Source organism: Quercus suber, unplaced genomic scaffold (assembly GCF_002906115.3).
Source record: "Quercus suber isolate HL8 unplaced genomic scaffold, Cork oak 2.0 scaffold_129, whole genome shotgun sequence".
Lineage (NCBI taxonomy): Eukaryota > Viridiplantae > Streptophyta > Magnoliopsida > Fagales > Fagaceae > Quercus > Quercus suber.
This window is the reverse complement of record NW_027069592.1, coordinates 1,025,814-1,037,713: the sequence shown is the minus strand read 5'-3', so window position 1 is coordinate 1,037,713 and position 11,900 is coordinate 1,025,814.

The following is an 11,900-nucleotide window of genomic DNA, read 5'->3' as shown; positions in this document are numbered from 1 at the left end:
ATTCGTAGATATATCCTTTTAAGAGTGAAGTATTCCATTATTTCAAAATATTCAAGTCCCTCGCTGAAAAATTTTCATCAAAAATAAAAAATTTCAACTTAATTGAGGTGGAGAGTATATTGACATTGCCTTTTAAAATTTTCTTTCAATTTTTCATCGCATGTCTTGCCTTCACACACCCAAACACGTGGTTTTTCCGAAAGAAAACATGGACATGTTGTTGATACTGGCCTCACTCTTCTAGCACAGTGTTAGGTTCTAAGTACTTAGGAATTATTGTATTAGAACTCTAATTTGTATTGTTGGCAAATCATGATCAAAATAGGTTGTTAGTCTTATTTTAGATTTTCTCAAAGTATGTCTTTTATGTAAAGTTGGAATCGAGTTAACTACAAAATTGAGTGTGCAATTCTGACTGACTCGATCGATTGAAAATTAGATTCAATCAATTGAAAGTCATGCGGATTGCTTTTTCTGCAGAATTTCCAACTCAACCTTAAGCCCATATGACGTGTAAGGTTTTATGTTTTGCCCTAGGTATAAAAGGCAAACCCTAGCCACGTTTTAGAGGTTGCTCTATTTGTTGTGTGTGTGAATCTCTTGTAAGATCTGATAGGTGGTTGCCTTCACACATATTTAGGATTATCAAGAAGGAGATTTCATTGATAGCATGATGATCATTCAGTTGCTGCACTAAAGAGCTTAAAGATACACAAGCGGGAGTGCTTGTACTTGCTGGAGAATCCAAGAAAGAAGGAGTCTGTAGTCTCGGAGCTTACACGTGGTCATGTCAGTAAGTTTTCTACTGGTGGGTAGCAATAGGATGTTAGTGGTCTGAGTCGCTATTGTAAAACTTCGATTCTTTCACAGTGGATTTAGGTTTACCTTAAAGATAGCTAGGTTAAATCCTCCCTAGGTTTTTTACCGGTTTGGTTTTCCTGGGTCATCATATCTTTGTATTCTTTATATTCCGCACTTTACATTGATATGATTATATAATTGTGTTAACCGAGATCTGAAATTTGGACAAAGTAATAACTTTTCTTGTTAACTAGGTTAATCCTGTTGTGTTTTAATGGGTCTAAAAATGTACAAGTGGTATCAGAGCAGGTAGCTCTCTTGTTGTAGATCTTTTGATCTCTAAGCTGATCCTTGACCCCTGCTGTCATGGAACATAGACATTCTCTAGTTATTCCTCCTCATTTTGATGGGAATAATTATGCTTATTGGAAAGCAAGGATGAAAGTATTCCTGAAATCTATTGATGAGAGAGTCTGGAACTCCGTTGAGTACGGATAGGAGAAGCCCACTACTCCTGCGAGTGAGTGGAAAACTTCTCAAAAAGAAACAGCCACGTTCAATAGCAAAGCTATGAATGCTATCTTTAACGCTGTTTCTATGGAGGAATTTAAGAGAATCTCTAATGTTAAGGTTGCTCACACTGCTTGGAATATTCTCCAGACTATGCATGAAGGCACAAAGGCTGTCAAAATTAATAAATTGTAGCAATTAACATCTAGATTTGAGAGCATTAAGATGTTTGATGATGAATCCTTTGATGAATTTTATGCTAAACTTAATGACGTTGTTAATTCTGCATACAACTTGGGTGAAATCTATGATCAACCTAAAATTGTTAGGAAGATTCTTAGATCTTTAACTGAAGACCTTAAACCCAAAGTGACTGCCCTCACTGAGAGCAAGGATGTGGACTCCATCCTTGTTGATGAACTTGTAGGATCTCTTCAGTCCTGTGAGTTATACCTACCTAAAACTAGCAAATCCAAATCAATGGCTCTTAAGTCAGTTGATGATGTTGAGGTTGGTGGATTTGATGATGAGCTCTTTGTTACAGAGATTGCTTACCTTGCCAAGAACTTTAGGAATTTCCTTAGAAATAGCAACAGAATGGCAAGAGGTAAGAACACTGCTAAACCTAGAAATTTTAGGAAGAATGATCCCACTAAGGTTAACAACACTGAAAAACCTAAAGAAAAAGTAGGTCAATCTTCTAATAATTCTATGGGTCCTCAATGTTTTGGATGTCAACGGTATGGTCACATGAAATTTGAATGTCCTACATACTTGAGGTCTAAGGGTAAGGCTATGGTTGTAACCCTTAGTGATAATGAAGTTTCCGATGATGAGTTTGGTTCTGACGAGAATGGAAACTTTATTGCTTTCACTGCTATTGCTGTAGTCAATGAAAGCATGTGTGTTGAAGAGAACCCTTCCGATAGGGAACTCTCTGAGGATGCAGATCTTCAAGAAGCCTACAATAAACTTTGCAAAGTTGCTGCAAAGGATGCTATGAATGTTGAACTTGACTTGAAGAAAATTGCATCTCTTGAGCTTGATAAGAAAAATCTACTTGTGAAACTGTTTGATGCTAATGAACTTTTGAACAATGTGAAAACTGAGAATATACTTTTTCTTGATAAAGTTAAGAATTTGGATCTTGAACTGTCTGTTGTTAGAGAACAATCTATTAAGTCTGCAAGCTCCAAACATGACCACATGTTAAGTGTTCAAAAGTCTCCCTCTGACAAAACTGGCTTAGGTTTTGTAGAAAGCATCTCTATGTCTGCACCTTATTCCATAAACTTTGTTCCTTCTTCTTCCTCTGAACCCCTTATGAACGAGATTGTGAGTGAGACTATTAACCCTGTAGAGGTCACACCTCCCAGGAAGATTAGAGTTGATCAGAAAGAGTCTAAACTTAAGGAGTCTACCCTTTCTAAGGACAAGGTCCATGGTAAGCTTGCTTGGGTTTGTCATTTTTGTGGAAAGTCTGGGCACATTCATCCAAACTGTTTCAAGTTGCAAGCTGCTAAGTGAGCAAATAAGCCAAAACTGCTTCTGCCTCAAGCATAAGATCCTATGGTACTTATTGGTGAATTGGTAAAGGCTCTCAACCTTTATTCCAATCCTGGAGTTGGAAATCACTCTAATGTGAATAAGAACTCCAATGCTCGAGGTGCATCTAAAAAGTTTTGGATGCAAAAAGGCTCGATCTAATTTAGTCTTTCTGACATGGTCCATGTGCTTCATTGCTTTACTCTTTGTGACCATTGTTCTTTGGTTTTTGTTTTTCTTTGTTTCTAGGACTTGCAATGCATAACATTCATGCATTTCATTCTAGGACTGTTTTTGTTTCTTCTTGTCAAAATAAAATTTTTTAAAAAAAAAAAAAGGAAAAAGGGAAGCAAATTTTGTTTTGTAATTTATTTTCTTGGTTTTGAAAACAAGGTTGGTCAATTTATTTTCATATAACATGTCTTTGTACCTTGTTTAACTTGGATGAGCTTACTTATTGCATTTTACTAGTTGAAGCTTTGTAGTGCATGTTGTGTGGGAAAGATATTTATGGTTTTTGATCACTTTGTCTTGATCTTGAAGTCACATGCTTTTGACTATCAGACTTGAACCTTTTGAGAAAGGCATAAATAACCATCTCACCGTTATTCACTAGACAATCATGAACACCTTAGTGCATATCATAAGATTTTGTACTCGAAAAAGTGTAGTACATGCACAAAAACAATATAAGGTGTAGCCTCAGTTTAAATGCTTAAAATTGGAGTGTACATTATTGGACCTAAAGTTAAATCAAACAACTAAAATTGGTGTGTACATTATCCCGGCTATTTTGATAAGTTTCTGATCAAATAAAATTGGTGTATACAATATAAGGCAAATCAAGAAACTTACATGATTAAGCTTATGATCTAAGAGATGTGGGAGTTATATGATGTAACTTTTTAGGTGATAGTCTCTTTCAAATTCTATGTGATGAATTTTGTAGACTTTGTGTTTGATTTCAATTCACATATCACCTTACATGTATCTCAAGTTTTTGCTAGTTGCACACTCTACACAAGTTACTCTTGGCTAAACTTTGTACATGTTATTGTGTGTGTCTTTGGTTTGACCAACCAAGTTTGAAAATTCCTTGAGTTTTATGCAAGACATATTTGTTGCTTGAAAATTTAAGAGAATGGATTGAAAATCTTATTTTTGGGAAAACTGGGTTCAAAACTTGTGTTTTTGAAAGACATTTCATCTCATACTCATGCATTTTGTTTTTAAAATTCAATGCTTTGAGGAGTTTTTGCACAAAAATTGTTTTGTTTTTCAAAAATTTGTTTTTTACAAAATTTCGATCGATCGAATCTGTTCTTCGATCAATCAAAATCGCGATTAAAAGTTTTGATCAGCCTTTATCCGTTTCAATCGATGCATGATTGATATTGGATCAATCGAAACATTTTTGATCAATTGAACCTAAATTTCGATCAATTGAAAATCGTATAGAGAGTTTTTAAAAAAGATGATTTTGACATGTTCTAACTCACTTTTCAAAAGTTTTTCAACTTTTTCTCTCTCCATATGACTCGATCAAGGCTCCAATCCAATTTTTTTTTTCATTTTCTACCTTTCTTTTTGCAAGGTTTCTCTCTCCCAAGGCTGGTAAGACACCTATACCCTTCCTTTTGCTTTTATTTTCATTTTTCATGCATAAAATCATGGATTATTTGGGAAATTTCGAACCTAAGAATTTTTGGGGGTTTTTGATGATTTAAGCCATATTTCTTGAAATCGATCAATGAGTTTTTGTTGGGGGATATTATAAACATGTTCTTGATGGTTTAATTTGATCAATTTGGTGAATTTTGAGAAATTGAAAATTCTAGGGCTTGTATATACCCGAATTGGGGATTTTGTTCAAATTGGGTTTAATTGATGAAATTGGCTTGTTAGATTGATTAATTTGATCATAATAAATTGTTTTCTATCTTGTATGATGATCAATTGGTCAATTTGGTACAAATTGAACAAGTGGTTTTTCAAATTTTGGGGGTTTTTGTTCTATACTCTATGCTCAAGCCAATTTTCTAATTCTAAACTCAAATTGAACTTGCTATCACTGCATTAGAGCATGCATCATGACATTTATCTGTTCTTGCATCATATAGATTTTTATTTCTTTTTTTCTTGTGCTAACTTGCAGTCTGCCCTTGGTTTTTCTCTTTGCTGTTTTTGTTTTTGTCCTTGTGTATTGTCCTTACCCTAGCACCATGCCTAGGAAGACTAGAGTTCATAGGTCTGCCCCTTCACCTTCTCCACCTTCTTTTGATCGTGAGAAGTTTCTGAGTGAGAAAAACCAGGAGATCTTTGACACACTGAACCTTAGGAGAAAGATTTAGTCTGAGCGGAAAGTGTTGTTAGATGAGCTTGATCCAGCCATTAGGGCTAATTTTGAGCGTCAGGGCTGGTTTCCATTGTTGGATATTGGTTCTCCACCACCAGCTACCCTGATTAGAGAGTTTTACTTAAACATCTCTATCTGTGTCTATGATTCCAACACTTTAATAAAGAGTTGGATACAAGGTGTAGAGTTCACCATTACTCCTACGGTAGTGGCTGACGCTCTTGGGGTACTGTTGGTCCAACACCCTGTCTATCCCTATGATGAGTCTCCCCCTTTGGACGACATCATGTCCTACATCACTAGGTCTTCTATCCAATGGGGTTCTGATCCTTGGATCACCACTGCTGAGCTCACTAAGTTACACTATCTTTTCTTTAGGATAGCATGTCATTCTTTGTGGCCTATCACTCATCTTCACACCATTCCGTTAGAGCGATGTGCATTTTTGTAAGCTCTTGTTACGGATGCTCCTATTAGTTTCCCTCATATGTTTCTTCGTTCTTTGAACAAAGTTTATAAGAGTTCCTCTACCGCTCATGCTCTTGTTCTATTTGTTTTTAGGCCCCTTAACACAACTGGATTAACCTAGTTAATTAGCCAAGTTATTACTTAGTCCAAATTTCACAAATCTAGGTTATTACTATCAAACAATCATATCATGCATAGCAGCGGAAAAATAATTAACACAATGATATTATGATCTAGGAAAACCAAACCGGTAAAAAACCTGGGGAGGATTTAACCTAGCTATCCTCAAGGTAAACTTGAATCCACTACAGAAAGAATCGAAGTTTGTACAATAGCGACTTAGACCACTAATATGCTATTGCTATCCACCAGTAGAAAACTTACTGACACGACCACGTGCAAGCTTCGAGACCACAGACTCCTTCTTTCTTAGATTCTCCAGCAAATACAAGCACACTCGCTTGTGTATCTTTAAGTTCTCATGGTAGCAACTGAATGATTATCAAGTTCTTGAATAAATCTCCTTCTTGATAATCCTAAGCTTATGGGAAGGAAAGCTCCTCTCAGATCTCGTAAGAAATTCACACAAACAACAATATGAGCAACCTCTAAAACGTGGCTAGGGTTTGCCTTATATACCTAGGGCAAAACATAAAACTCTAAACATTTTAAATAGGCTAGGGCTGAGTTGGAATTCTACAGAAAAAAACATTTTGCCCGATATTCGATCAATCGAGTCTGAGCTTCGATTGATCGAGCCAGGCTGAAAGTCACTTACACTTTCTGCAGCAACTCGATTCCAACTGTACATGAACGCACACACTTTTAGCAAGTCTAAACAAAGCTAACAACTGTTTTGATCATGGTTTGCCAACATTACATATTAGAGTTCTAAATACATAAGTTCCTAAGTCTTTAGAACCTAACAAACTCCCCTTTTGGCAATCCGTGACAAAACACAACTAAATGCTCAAAGTTTACAAAGAAAAGCCCTTTACAACAAAATTCAATCCTAACTACTATCCATCAGTTGCAAGGTCGACAACAGCTCAATTGAATCAACTTGTATATTTCCTGAAACACTAAATAAAACGCATAAACGCATGTGTGGAAAAAGTACAAATAAACAAAATAAATTCTTGATTTCACACAATAGAAAATAAATACATATATCAATGAATAACTCATAAATATAAATCAATAAGCAGTGAAACAAGAAACATGTAAAATGATAAATGTATCTTCCCCTAACATGAATAGCCTAACAAGAATGTATCAAGAGCCAAAAAGGTAAATACAATGTGAAGCACATAGATACTTACAATCTAATCAACTCCATAAGCTCCAACAAAAAACTCTCCCCCTGAGAACAAAAACCTCTATAACCTCTACAAAAATCCATATGTACTCCCCCTTTTTGTTATAGAATGCCAAAGGGCACTAAAAATCCATCATCAAAAAGAGGTGGCAGTGAGAATTGTCGAAACTGTGCCAACTCTGTGCGTAAGGCATGGATCTCATTGAGCACGTCCACTAAAATCTATCCATGAGCCACCTGAACGGTCAAGACATGATCCAACGTACGTCGAATGTCTAAAACATTCGAAGTAGTCGGTGGAGGAACATCAGCAGCAGCAGTAGTAGCACCAGATGCCTTAACCTAAGCATCACTTGTAGAAGAGGGAGGAGGGGGTACAACACCAGAAGGCTCAACACGAGGAGCTCTTATATGAGCAGCCTTCTGCCTAATAAAGGTGGCACCTATGGGAATTATGACATGTATGGGTTCAGAAGAGGGGAAACCATCTAAACCTAAAAATAGCAAAATCCTATAAATGAAAATAGGGTGAACAAGAGCATAAGCGGTAGAGGAACTCTATATACTTCGTTCAAAGAACGAAGAAACAAGTGAGGAAAAGAAATAGAAGCATTCGTAACAAGAGTAAACAAAAATTCACATCGCTCCAAAGGAACGGTGTGCAGATGAGAGATAGGCCATAAAGAATGACATGCTATCCTAAAGAAAAGAAAGTGTAACTCAAAAAGCTCAGCAGACATGATCCGAGAATCAGAACCCCATTGGATAGAAGACCCAGTGATGTAAGACATTATGTCATCCAAGGGAGGGGGCTCATCATAGGGACAGACAGGGTGCTGGACCAACGGTACCCCAAGAGCATCAGCTACCACTCTAGGAGTAATGGTGAACTCTACACGTCATATCCAACTCTTTACCAAAGTGTTAGAATCATAGATGCGGATAGAGATGTTTGAGTAGAACTCTCTAATCAGGATAGCTGGTAGTGGAAGACCAATATCCAACAATGGTAACTAGCCCCTACGCTCAATTAGCCCTAATGGCCGGATCTAACTCATCTAACAACATGTTAGGTTCTAAAGGCATAGGAATTTATGTATTTAGAACTCTAATTTGTAATATTGGCAAACCATGATCAAAACAATATGTTTAGTCTTGTTATAGTGTGCTCAAAGTTGTTTAATTATTGTAAAGTTGGAATCGAGAGACTGCAGATGCACTGGGGCATTTCGGTCTGGCTCGATCGATCAAAAAATAGATTCGATCGATCGAAAGTCGACTAGATTGCATTTTCTGCAGAATTTCCAACTCAGCCCTAACTCATTAAATGTTTAGGGTTTTATGTTTTTGCCCTAGGTATATAAGGTAAAACTCTAGCCACTTTTTTAGAGGTGCTCCAATTGTATTGTTGCTCATACATTGCTGTTTTGTGTAAATCTCTCGTGAGATCTAGAGGAGCTTTCCTTTACACAAAGCTTAGGGTTTTCAAGTTAGAGATAGTATCAATAGTTTGATGATCAACTTGGTTGCAGCCATTGAAGCTTAAAGAATATCAAGCAGGGGTGCTTGTAGCTGATTGAAGAATCCAAGAAAGAAGGAGTCCGTGGATTCGAAGCTTGCACGTGGTCGTGTCAGTAAGTTCTACTAGTGGGTAGCATTAGGAAGTCAAACGGGTAGCTTGTAGTCCTTCTGTATGAACTTCGATTCTTTCGCATAGTGGATTCAGGTTTATCTTGAGGATAGCTAGGTCAAATCCTCCCCAGGTTTTTACCGTGTGGTTTCCTGGGTCATCATATCTTGTGTTCATTTATTTTCCGCTGCTTTATATCTTGATATGATTATTTGATTGCTTTAACCTAGAATTGCATAATTTGACTAAGTAACAACTTGGCTAATTAATCTAGGCTAACCAATCTGGTTGTTTTAAGGGATCTAAAACCGTTCAAGTGGTATCAGAGCAGGTAGCTCTTTTGTTTGAGATTTCTTAATCTCTGAACTGATCCTTGACCCCTGTTGTCATGGAGCATGGACACTCTCTGTTTGTTCCTCCTTACTTTGATGGGAACAACTATGCTTACTGGAAAGTAAGGATGAAAGCATTCCTGAAATCCATTGATGAGAGAGTCTGGAATTCCGTTGAGTACGAATGGGAGAAGCCCACTACTCCTGTGAGTGAGTGGCAAACTTTTGAAAAAGAAGCAGTTGGCTTCAATAGCAAAGCTATGAATGTCATCTTCAACGCTGTTTCCATGGAGGAATTTAAGAGGATCTCTAATGTTGAGGTTGCTCATATTGTTTGGAAAATCCTCGAAACTGTGCATAAAGGCACAAAGGCAGTTAAGATCAATAAATTGCAACAATTGACCTCTAGATTTGAAAGCATTAGAATGTCTGATGATGAATCTTTTGATGAATTCTATGCTAAATTAAATGATATTGTCAATTCTACTTTTAATTTGGGTGAAGTCTATGATCAACCTAAAATTGTTAGGAAGATACTTAGATCCTTAACTGAAGAGTTTAGACCCAAAGTGACTGCCATCACTGAAAGCAAGGATGTGGACTCCATCCCTGTTGATGAACTTGTAGGATCTCTTCAGTCCTATGAGTCTGACCTACCTAAAGTGAACAAATCCAAATCAATGGCTCTTAAGTCAGTTGATGATGTTGATGGTGGTGGATTTGATGATGAGCTCTCTGCTACAGAGATTGCCTATCTTGCCAAAAATTTCAAAAATTTTCTTAGAAATACCAATAGAAAGGCAAGAGGTACATACACTGCTGAACCTAGAAATTTTAGGAAGAATGATCCCACTAAGGTTAATAACCCTGAAAAACCAAAAGAAAAAGTTGGTCAGTCTTCAAATAATTCTTTGGGTCCTCAGTGCTTTGGTTGTCAAGGGTATGGTCACGTGAAATCTGAATGTCCTACATTCTTGAGGACTAAGGGTAAAGCTATGGCTGAAACCCTTAGTGATAATGAGGTTTTTGACGATGAGTCCGGATGTGATGAGGATGGAAACTTCATTACTTTCACTGCTACTGCTGTAGTTAATGAAAGCATATCTGTTTAAGAAAACCCTTCTGATGGGGAACTCTCTGAGGATGCAGATCTTCAAGAGGCCTACAATAAACTCTGCAAAATTGCTGCTAGAGATGCTATGAATGTAGAACTTGGCTTGAAGAAAATTGAATCTCTTGAGCTTGAAAAGAAAAATTTGCTTGTTAAACTGTTTGATGCTAATGATCTTTTGAACAATGTTAAATCTGAGAACATGCTTTTGCTTGATAAAGTTAAAACTTTGGAACATGATTTATCTGTTGCTAGATCTGCTAGTTCTAAACTTGATCACATGCTGAATGTTCAAAAGTATCCTTCTGATAAATCTGGGTTAGGATATGTTGAAAGCATCTTTGATTCTGCACCACATTCCACGAATTTTGTTCCTTCATCTTCTTCTAAACCTTCCGTGAGTGAGGTAGTCAAACCGGTAGAAGTTTCACCTCCTAAAAAGAATAGGGTTGATTTGAGAGAAACTAAACCTACCATTTCTAAGGACAAGATGCATGGTAAACCTGCTTGGGTTTGTCATTTTTGTGGTAAGTCTGGACACATTCGTCCTAATTGTTACAAGCTTCAAGTTGCTAAGAGAGCAAATAAACCAAAAGTGTCTGTGTCTCAAGCACAAGATCCTATGGCACTTATTGGTGAATTGGTAAAGGTTTTGAACCTTTATTCCAATCCTGGAGTTGGAAATCACTCGAATGTGAATAAGAACTCCAATGCTTGTGATGCATCTAAAAGGTTTTGGATGCAAAAGACTCGACCTAATTGAGTCTTTCTGACATGGTCCTTGTGCTTCATTGCTCTATTCTTTTGTGACCATTGTTCTTTGGTTTTTTGTGTTTTCTTTGTTCTAGGACTTGCATTGCATTACATTCATGCATTTCATTCTAGGATTTATTTGTTTTCCTTTAAATATAAAAAAAAAAAAAAAAAAAAAAAAAAGGAGGAAGCAAAATTTATGTTGAACATAATGTTCTTGATTTTTGAAAAACAAGGTTGGTCAATTTATTTACACATAACATGTCTTATGTACCTTGTTTAGCTTGGATGAGCTTACTTTATTGCACTTTACTAGTTTGAGCTTTGTAGTGCATGTTGTGTGGGAAAGATGTTTATGGTGTTTATCACTTTGTCTTAATCTTGAAGTCACATGTTATTTGACTGTCGGACTTGATCCTTTTGAGAAAGGCATAAATAACCATCTCACCACTGTTCACTAGCCAATCATGAACACCTTAGTGCATATCATAAGATTCTGTGCTCGAGAAAGTGTAGCACATGCACAAAAAGAACATAAGGTGTAGCCTCAAATTAAATTAAAACTGGTGTGTACTATTAGGCTTGATGCCAATTCACTTAATTCAAACCGGTGTGTACTATTAGGCTGAATGCCATCTCATACAAATAAGAGGCAAAAATGCAAGAAACTTACATGATTGCAAGCTTTTGTTCTAGGAGATGTGGGAGTTATAGGATGTAACTCTTTAGGTGATAGTCTCTTTTAAATTCTATGTGATGAATTGTGTAGACTTTGTGTTTGATTGCTATTCACATATCACCTCACATGTATCTCAAGTTTTTGCTAGTATCACACACTACACAAGTTACTCTTTGTTAAACACTGTACATGCTAGTGTGTGTGTTTTTGGTCTGACCAACCAAGTTTGAAAATATCTTGAGATTTGTGCACAACATTTTTGTTGCTTGAGAAAATTCAATGGGAGAATGATTGAAACTTGTTTTTGACATAATTTGGGTTTAAAAAATTTGGGTTTTTGAAAAACCATTCCATCTCATACTCATGCATTTTGCTTTTCTTGTTTAATGCTTTGAGG